Here is an 11,425-nt window from a genome sequence, read left to right on the forward strand (position 1 = left end):
AGTCTTTCCATTTTTTTCCATTCACAGTGCTTTGAAGTGCACTTTGAACAGAGTAATCAATTAGTAAAAACTTGCTATCTGATTGGGAGTTTCCTTAAAAGATGTTTTACAAAATTGAACATTCAATTTTCAGGGCCATCATAATATTAATTGGAATTTATATAGCATTTCACATATATTGCCTCATTTGATTCTGACAACTGCCTTGTGCAGTAAATACTATAGATATGACTTCCCACATTTTACTGATGAGAAAACTGATGATAAGAAAAGTTAAGTGATTTTTCTATGGCCTTATAGGTAATAAGATTCAAATTGAATTTAAGCTGCAATACCTCAGCTCTGAGACCATCAGTCTTTCCACTACATTATGATGCCTCTGAGAAGTCAGTCAGTCAATAAACATTTAAGAGGCTATTAGAAGACACTTTTAGTGTCAGTTTCAATATAGTTATGCAGAAAGTACAATAGAAATAACTTTATTTTGTTCATTTTTAAGGCTTACTTACAAGTAGACGGTGTGCCAAGATACTAGAAGAAATGGATGACAGCGGCCAACGCTTTATTTTTTTTTCCATGGAATTTGGGTATGTTATTCAAGCCAGACTTTCCATCCTCATAGTTCTCTAGTTAGAAGAAAAGAGATCAAAATTATCAATATTTGGTAGTGTTAGGATGATTATCCATTTTTCTATTTATAAATCAATCTATATATACTACTGGTTTTTGACTAAATGTTGTGAGTTATAGTATTGAAAAGGTAGCATGCCTGATGTCACATGCTACATCACACATACAGGGGTTAGACATATGATATAGTACTTTTATACATGGTATATAGGTTTTTGTCAAAATAGAAGACTAGAATAAATTATATCCATAAATATTTCTTGTGCATAAGATTTTGAATTTGTTCCATATCCAAGATGATTAACCAAACACCATGAATTTATAAATTATATATGTAAGTTTTTGCATCCAAAAGTTATACCTAAAATTAATTATGCATTGAAAATTAGAGTACTAGTTGAACCCCCCAGAAAAAACTGGTTAATTAGAAGTTCTAGACATTTTTATAAGGATAAATAATAATTAGAAAGAGCAGAACTATATAAAGTATTCTGTACATAGGCAAAAACCAAACAAAACAAACAAAAAGAAAAATGTGGACAGTTCACATCCTCTGTCTTGGCCATCATTTCCTCATCTATAAAATTAAGTAATTATATAAAAATTTCTAAGTTTATTTTAAATACTTAAATTCTATTGTCTTATAAATATATTTTCTTGTTTTTGCCTAAGTAAACTTTCAGTAATAACAAGAAGCTATTGTAAATTTGCAATAAAATACTAGTATTCTCTACCTCAAATAGTAGTTGTAATTCTCACATAACATATAGAAAAATCTGAGTTGATGTTAGTTACTGTTTGTATAAACACTAAAATTCTCTAATAATTTAAGTTTTCAAAAAAAATGAGGCCATAATTCCCTATAGGACAGTGGGATCATAGGTTTGTAATTGAAAATGACCAGTAAAATCATCTATTACCAATTTCTCATTTTTGAATATGAGGAAACTCAAGTGCTGTTCATCTCCTTATGACTTCTTGCATTTAGATTCTAAGGTATTATAATAGGTATGCTCTTGGAATAATCTCAAAAATGACAAAAAATTGTTAATATAATGCAATTAATTTGTTCCTCACTTCAGAGTAAAACTAGGGAAGTCTCTTTTCCCAGAGGCTTAAATAAAATCACTCTTAAGCATCATGCAGACTTCTAGGTCATGTGAGCTGGACAGATTATCCAGACAGGCCACCATGTGTGGGGCACTGTGCATCACTCCAATAATCCTAAAGGTAAGAGCACAGTACCCAGCTATGGCCAACTCAGACTATGGGGTCACTTGGGGTAATCTAGGCTAGTGAACCAATTGCCCATTCTGGGAGGAGGCTGAGACATATTGAGAGGCACACAGAAATTAAAATGAAGAGGATGGATTTTTTTTTCCTATTCATTAAGTGAATCAAAAAAAAAAATAGAGTTAAAATCATGCTATCTGATATTTAAAAAAATCTTATTTTGAACTTATGAACTTATAAGGCTTCAATAAAATTAACATTAAAGGATATGTACACTTTTGGGTCACATGAGCAACAAGTTAGATGACTAGACGTATCCAGCAATTTTATTCAAAACATGCTACTGGGAAAGAGTGAAGGACAACCACAACTACTTCGTTACTAATGAAATGGCTGTACCAAAGCAGAAAGAAAGTTTAGCTGCAGATGCATCTGGTGAGGAAAGGAAAGTCTGATGCTATAAAGATAAATGTTGCTTAGAAACCTAGAATGTAAGATCTATGCACCAAGGTAAGTCAGATGTGGTCAAACAGGAGATGAAAAACTTAAAAATAGGCATCTCAGATGTCAGTGAATTTAAATGGACAGAAATATGCGAATTTAATTTAGATGATCTCTGCATATACTACTGTGGGCAAAAATCCCTTAGAAGAAATGAAATAGCTTTCAGTCAATAAAAGGGAGACAAAAGTGGTACTGGGGTATAATTTCAAAAAATGACTGAATGGTATCTGTTTAAATTTAAGGCAAACTATTCAACATCACGGTAATACGAGTCTGTACTCCAGTCATTGATGCTGAAGAGAGCAAAGCTGATCAGTTCTATGAAGATCACCAAAATCTTCCTGAATAAGAGTTAAGCTTGGCCCTTGGCCCTTTTGTCAAGATAACTCACTGGTCAGAATTAAACTCTTTTTCAGCAACTCAAAAGGCAAGTGTACACATGGATATTATAATACAATCAATACTGAAATTAGAGTGACTGTATACTTTGCAGCCTAAGGTGGAAAAACAATATATATATAGTCAGTTAAAATTAGACCTGGAGCTGACTGTGGTTCAGATTATGAGTTTCTTATTGTAAAATTCAGACTTAAATTGAAGAAAGCAGGAAAAACCTTCAAAACATATAGGTATGGACTAAATAACATCCCTTATCTATATGAAATAGAGATGTGTAATATTAATTAAGGTGGGACTTTTTTTACTGTTTTCTCTTTTAGCACTTATTTAATCAAGTGTCCTTGATGAGTTCAGCCTTTGTTTCTTTGATTAAATTAGGAGTCTTTGATGACCTTCTTGCCTCAAGGGAAAGCCTGGTTTGCATGGGTTTGAGTCCCAGGTTTGTGAAGCTTTTAGGTCTCATGGGTGAGTCGCATGTGTGACACCCTTTGACCCTGAACAGAATATATAAACTCAAGAGGTTGGCATCTTCCATTGGGGCTCTCAGTCACTAGAAGAGTGGTGTGGGACTCTGGGCAGCTGCTCAAGAGCCTCCCGGCTTGTGAACCCAGATATTGATGCTTTTCTGGTAACTATGAAATTGTGATTTGGTCTGTTTATATTGTGTATGTTTGTAATTTGTTTGTATTTGCTTTGTACTTTAGGTTGCTGGATTTTCCTCCTGAACTAAGTGAATGATATTTGTATGTTGGATTAAAATAAATTGCTATCCCTTTAACGTTGCTTTGCTTAGTAAAGAAGATCAAAAGAACCTGTGTTACCAGCCTCTTGTGTGCTGGTTGTTATTGGTTTTACACAGTCACAGCAGCTGCTAGCCAAATTGTTGTTACAAGGTGATGAATAGATTTAAAGCATTAGATCTGGTGGATAGAGTGCTTGAAGAACTGTGGATAGAGATTCACAATATTATGTAAGAGGGAAAAAAAGCCAAGGAAAAGAAGAGCAAGAAAGCAAAATGGCTATCTGATGAGGCTTTCCAAATAGCTAAGGAAAGAAGGAAAGGGAAAGAGAAAAGAGAAAGGAAAGATGGACCCAACTGAATGCAGAATTCCAGAAATAGCAATGAGAGACAAAAAACATTTTCTTAGGGATTTCATTGATGGCTTGATCAATTTCTTTTCCTGAAATAGGGTTATATAAGTATTTTATTTCCTTTTCTGTTAATCTTGGCAATTTATATTTTTGTAAATATTCATTCATTTCATTTAGATAGTCAGATTTATTGGCATACAGCTGGGCAAAATAGTTCCTAATTTTTGTTTTAATTCCTTCTTCATCGGTGGTGAATTCACACTTTTCATTTTTGATATTAGTAATTTGATTTTCTTCTTTCTTTTGATAAAATCAATTTAACCAAACATTTATCTATTGTATTTTTTTCATAAAACCAGTTCTTATTTTTGTTTATTAGTTCAATGGTTCTTAATTTCGTATCTTACCCCACAGGAAAGAGTATCTTACCCCACAGGAAAGAAGAGGGAGGAAGATAAAAAAAAAATAAAAGGCCGGGGGGATGATGGAGGGGAGGGCAGATGGGGGTGGAGGTAATCAAAACAAACACTTTGGAAAGGGGACAGGGTCAAGGGAGAAAATTCAATAAATCGGGATGGGTTGGGAAGGAGCAAAATGTAGTTAGCCTTTCACAACATGAGTATTGTGGAAGGGTTATACATAATAATACATGTGTGGCCTAGGTTGAATTGCTCAGCTTCTTAGGGAGGGTGGGTGGGAAGGGAAGAGGGGAGAGAATTTGGAACTCAAAGTTTTAAAATCAGATATTCAAAAACAAAAAAAGTTTTTGTATGCAACTAAAAAAATAAGATACACAGGCAATGGGGCTTAGAAATTTATCTGGCCCTACAAGAAAGGAAGGGAAAAGGGGATGAGAGGGGAGGGGAGTGATAGAGGGGAGGGCTGACTGGGGAACGGGGCAACCAGAATATATGCCATCTTGGAGTGGGGGGCAGGGTAGAAATGGGAGAAAATTTGTAATTCAAACTGTTGTGAAAATCAATGCTGAAAACCAAATATGTTAAATAAATAAATTTAAATTAAAAAAAAAAGAAATTTCACTTCCAAAAAAAAAAAAATAAAAGTAGATGATTACAATGAAAAAAAAATTGTTCTTAATTTCAATTTATTAATCTCTCCTTTGAATTTCAGAATTTCTAATGGGTTATAGAATTGGAGATTTTTAATCTGTTCTTTTTCTAGCTTATTTTAGTTGCACACCCAATTCATTCACCTCTTATTTCTCTATTTTATTCATGTAAGGATAGAGATAGAAAATGTCCTGTAAAAATGCTTTTGCTGCATCCCATAAGTTTCAGTATGTTGTCTCATTATTGTCATTTTCTTGTATGAAGTTATTGATTTTTTTTATGATTTGTTGTTTGACCCACTCATTTTTTTAGCATTAGAGTATATAATTTCCAGTTGATTTTCAGTCTTTTTCCCTGGCCCTTTATTACATGTAATTTTTATTACATCATGATCTGAAAAGGATGCATTTAATATTTTTGCCTTTCTGCATTGGATTGTGAGGTTTTTATGCCCTAGCACATGAACAATTTTTGTGTAAGTGCCATGTGCCTCCAAGAAAAAGGTATATTACTTTCTATCCCCATTCAGTTTTCTCCCAAGGTCTACCATATCTAAATTTTCTAAAATTCTATTCATCTTCTTAACTTCTTTCTTGTTTATTTTGTGGTTAGATTTATCTAGTTCTGAGAGTGGAAGGTTGAGGTCCCCCACTAATATATTTTTGGTGTCTATTTCTTCTCGTAACTCCTTTAACTTCTCTTCTAAGAATCTGGATGCTATACCACTTGGTGCATATATGTTTAGTAATGATATTACTTTATTGTCCATGGTACCTTTTAGTGGGATGTAGATTCCTTCCTTATCTCTTTAAATTAGATATATTTTTTTTCTTTTGCTTTGTCTGAGATCAGAATTGCTACCCCCATTTTTTTTTACTTCAGCTGAAGCATAATATATTCTGCTCCAGCCTTTTACCTTTATTCTGTATGTATCTCTCTGCTTCAAACATCTTTCTTGTAAACAACATATTGTAGCATTATGGTTTTTAATCCACTCTCCTATGCACTTCCATTTTACAGGAGAGTTCATCCCATTCACATTCACAGCTATGATTACTATCTGTGTCTTTGTCTCCATCCCATTTTCCCTCTCTTTATGATTTTCTTTCTCCTTTCTCCCTTTTCCTCCTCACCAGTGTTTTGCTTCTGACCACCACCTCCCTCAATCTGTTCTACCTTTCATCAGACCCCTTCCCTTTTCTTTCCCCTTTTTTCCCACTAATTCTTCCCTCCTTCATACTCTCTTTTCTATGCAACCCTGCTCTTTTCTTTTCCCTTCCCCCTACAACTTCCTGGATGGTGAGATAGATTTCTATACCCAAATGAGTGTGTATGTTATTCCCTCTTTGAGACAAATCTTATGAGAGTAAGGTTCAAACAATGTCCACCTCCCTCCCTTGTTTCCCTTTACTTTAATGTCTTAGTGCCTCTTCCTGTGATGGTGTTTACCATTTTCTGCCCTCTCCTTTCCTCTTCTCCTAAGACAATCTTCTTCCCCCCCAATTATTTTTTTATCATCACATCAAAGTCAACTTTTTACTATGCCCTCTATGTGTCATAATAAAGATACAATTCTCAAGATTTACAAATATCATCTTCCCATGTAGGGATATAAGCAGTTTAACCTTATTGAATAACATCTTTTTTTCTTCTTCTTTCCTGTTTAACTTTTTATGCTTCTTTTGAATCTTGAATTTGAAGATCACATTTTCTGTTCAGTTATATTTCTTTTTTAATCAGTCCCTATTCTATTGAATGTCCATCTTTTCCCCTGAAAGATTATGCTCAATTCTGCTAGATAGTTGATTCGTGGTTGTCATTCAAGCTATTTTTCCTTTCAATATATCATATTCCAGGTTCTCAGATTTTTTAATATAGTAATTGCTAAGTCCTGTGTAATCCTAACTGTAGGTCCATGATATTTAAATTGTTTCTTTCTGGCTGCTTGCAATATTTTCTCCTTGACATGATAATTCTGGGATATGGCTACACTGTTCCTTAGATTTTTCATTTTGGAATCTCTTTTTGGAAGTGATTGGTGGACTCTTTCAGTGACTATTTTGCCCTCTGGTTCTAGGATATCGAGCAGTTTTCCTTGATAATTTCTTGAAAAATGCTCTCCAGGCTCTTTTTTTAATCATGGTTTTAAGTTAGTTCAATAATTCTAAAATTATCTCTCCTTGAACTATTTTCCAGGTAAGTTGCCTTTCCAATGAGATATTTTACATTTTCTCCTATTTTTTTCATTCTTTTGATTATGTTTGATGGATTCTTGATGTCTTATACAATCATTAGGTTCCACTTGCCCAATGATAATTTTTTAAAAAAAATATTTTCTTCAGTTAGCTTTTGTACTTCCTTTTCCATCTGGCCAATTTTACTTTTTTAAAGAGTTGTTTCCTTCATTTGATTTTTGTCCTTCCTTTTCCAAGCTATTGACTCTCTCTTGCATACCTCTTAATTATTTTCTAAATTTTTCTTCTACCTCTTTTATTTGACTTTAAAATCCTTCTTGAGCTCCTCCAGGAATGCTTTTTTGGCTTGAGACCAATTGATATTCCCCTTTGGAGTTTCAGATGTAGGCATATTGACAGGATTGTCCTCTTCTTAATTTGTATTTTGATCTTCCCTGTCATCATAAAAGCTCTCTATGATCAAAGTTCATTTCTGCTTCTTGTTCACCTTGCCTGCCTATTTCTTGGCTTTTAAAGTTGAGCTGTTCTGCTGGAGCACAGGGGTCACTGTTCCAAGCTTCTTGCACTGGATGGCAGGGGCCTGGTCACTAAGTTTGTGCCCTGGGGCCTCAGGTGCTGGTAGCTGGCAGCTTACCTAGTGCTGACCTGGGATCCTAGTGGTGCTGTCTGGTGTGTGCTGAGGCCAGGTGGGGATGCTTTTTCTGCCTTTCCTGGAGCTAAACTGAAGCACATGGTGGGCTGCTACTGGAAGATATCTATCCACCCAGGGCTGAGCTGAAGAATGGGAATGTCTGGCTGCTGGAAGACAACTGCCTGCCCAGAGCTGTGAGCTGGAGTCTTCCAATTCCCTTGGCTGTAGTAATGCACGTGGGGGTCCTGGTGTTGGCGTTTGCCTGCTTCACTGCTCTCAGGTTCAGGATCTCCTACTGACGTGCTGAGGTGAAGCCTGCCTCCAGCTTCCTGGGACATTTTCTGTCCTGGACTGAGGTCCCTTTTTACCTGAGTGATATGAACCATTTCTACCTATCCTATAAGTCTCCCAGACCAAAAGACTGTTCCACTCTGTCCTTCTGCTGGCTCCAGTGTTTGAGGATCTGTTCTGGGGCACTATTTTATGGGTGTTTGGGGATGACAATGGGAGAGGTACAGCAAACTATTGCTTACTCCACCATCTTGGCTCCTGAAATTCCAACGACAAAATTTTCTTAAATGAGCAATGCACAGAAATAGAAACAAAAGAAACCAATAGAATAAGAAAAACAAGTAATCTCTTCAAGAAAATTGTTGATATCAGGAAAGTTTCATGCAAAAATGAGACTGACAAATGACAAAAATGACACAGATTTAACAGAAGCAGAAGATATTAAGAATTGATGGCAAGAGCACACAAAAGAATTATAGAAGAAAAACCTTAACATCACCAATAACTATGATGATATGTTTACTGATTTAGAGGCAGACATCCTGGAGAATGAAGACAAGTGGACCTAAGGAAGCATTGTTAACAATAAGGCTAGTGGAGTTGATGGAATTCCAGCTGAGCTATTTAAAACCCTAAGAGCTGATGTTGTTAAAGCGATGCACTCAATATGACAGCAAATTTGGAAACCACAATGCTGACCAGTAGATTGGAAAAGATCACGTTACCTCCTAATCATCAAGAAGGGTGATGCCAAAGAATATTTCATTACTGAACAATTGTGCTCATTTCATAATCCAGTAAGGTTATGCTTAAAATTCTTCAAGCTAGGCTTCAACAATATGTTAACTGAGAATTACTAGAAGAAAGGATGGTTTTCAAAGAGGCAGAGAAATAGACACCAAATTGCCACCATTTACTGGATTATGGAGAAAGTAAAGGTGTTCCAAGGGAAAAAAGTCTGCTTTTATTTCATTGAAAGCCTTTGACTGTGGCTTACAAAAAAATTTGGCAAGTCCTCAAAGAGATGGGAGTACCCAATCATATTGTTTGTTTCCTGAGGAACCTGTATACTGATCAAGAAGCAACAGTTAGAACCAAGCATGAAATTGATGATTGGTTTAAGATTGAAAAAGGAGTATGACAAGGCTATATATTGCCACTTTATTTATTTAATTTGTATTCAGAACACTTTATGTGAAATACAAAGCTGAATGAATGAAAAGCTGGAATTAAGGTTGCCAGGAGAAAAATCAACAATCTCAGATATGCAGAGAATACCATTCTGATGGTAACAAGTGAAGAGGAATTAAGAAGACTCTCGATGAGGAAGAAAGAGCAGAGTCTCAAAGTTGGCTTGAAGTTTAACATAAAATCAAAAGATCTTGTCAACTGATCTCATCACTTCCTGGCAAACAGAGGCAGAAAACATGGAAGCAGTGTTAGATTTTATATTCTTGGGCTCAGAGATCACTGCAGATAGCAACTGCGGCCACGAAATTAAAAGACACTAGTTCTTTGGAAGGAAAGCTGTGGCAAATCTAGATAGCATACTAAAAAGCAAAGACATCACCTTGCTGACAAAGGTCCTTACAGTTAAAGTTATGGTTTTTTTCTGGTAGCTGTGTATGCATTTGAGAGTTGGACTATAAAGAAAGCTGAGGACCACAGAATTGACATATTGAAGTGTGATGCTTAACAAGACTTTTGAGAGTTCCTTGGACAGCAAGCAGGTTACATCAGTCAATACCAAAAGAAATTAACTCAGGCTATTCACTGGTAGGTGAAATACTGAAGCCAAAGCCTAAGTATTTTGGATACATAATGAGGAAATGGAGCTCATTGGAAAAAACCCTGATGTTTGGAAAGATTGAGGGCAAAAGAAGAGGATGACAGAGGGTAAGACAAATGGAATCACGGATACAATGAGCATGTACTTGGATGGACTTTGAGAGATAGTGGGGGGATAGAAAGGCCTTGTGTGCTTTGAACCCTGGGGTCATGAAGAGATAGATATGACTGAACAACGGAACAACAACAACAGAATAACTACAGAGGGAGTACAGTCTCCCATTTGGGCCTGATGCATCAGTCAAAGTGATATGTGGGATGATTGTAGGTGAAGAAATGGGAATGACATCAAAATGAAGGAGAAAGAATTATTTGAGAAAATGTGGTTGGCTTTAAATTGTGAAAGTTTTCCTCTGACATAAACCTCCCATTTTTAATGTAAACATTTTTTCTGATGATTCCATAAGGCAATGAATCATGCAATTCCATTATCTCTAAGCAGTCAACATTATAAGTGAACTAAAGAACATCGGAAAAATATGTGGTAGATGTAATTCAGATGAGGCCTATTAATAGTGATTATTTGCACAGAACAAATAGAGCCAAAGTTCTTATCAAGGAAATTTTTGATTTAAAAATAAGGTAGATGAGACATACAGTGAAGTCATAAAATGACTATAGTTTGAGTTCTGTATACATGAAATGTTAAAACATTTCATGGAAGGTCTCAAATATGTTGTTTCACTGTGTTTCAATGGATATTTATTGGAGGACATGGTAAAGCCCTGAATTCATTGCGTTATGTATTATTGAAGGGACTGCCAACCCTAATGAGATCAAGAATCCTTCAAAATATTAAATATTACACAAACACAGGTAATAATGGATTGCAACAAAATAGAATGAAAAGAAGACAAAACTGACTACATTTATGCACCTTATTTGCTTTCTACCATTTTATTCCAGATGTAGGAAAATTGTAAATTATGTATTTTCATGGCTGCTATAGTGATATGGAGTCTGTCAGCAGAATTTAAAACAGTGGGCAGAAGTTGCAGGGAGACAGATTTTTTTGCCCAATATAAAGAAAATCCTCCTAACTTTTAGTTTTGTCTAAAAGGCAGCTAAGCCATTTAAGAAAGTATGGAATTTCTTATCAAACAGATGATATATTCAAACATAACCTAAATAATCACTTGTTAGAGACACTTGAGTCAATTATTGTTTAAGTAAGAATAGGACTTGTAAATTCTGAGATTACTTTAAATGGTAAGATACTGGAATTTGTTTAAATTCTTCCCCCCCCCCCCCAAAAAAAAATCTTTCAATTGAGCTGTTTCACTAGGAATTGATTACCTTATTATGTATCTTACATATATAAATATGGAAAGAAGACAAGGGAATGCCTCATCATGTTTCTCAAGATGTGTTTAAGTACTCATTATATTCCAGTCTATACATGTGCAATATAACAACCACTGTACCATATGAATCCATCCTTATCCTTAAAGAGCTTACATTTTACCAGAGTAGTGGAGACAGATGAACGAAGAGGGAAAACAAAATCTACACAATGAGTAAATATGAAATAT

The sequence above is a fragment of the Trichosurus vulpecula genome, chromosome 4, assembly GCF_011100635.1.
Source record: "Trichosurus vulpecula isolate mTriVul1 chromosome 4, mTriVul1.pri, whole genome shotgun sequence".
Classification (NCBI taxonomy): Eukaryota; Metazoa; Chordata; class Mammalia; order Diprotodontia; family Phalangeridae; genus Trichosurus; species Trichosurus vulpecula.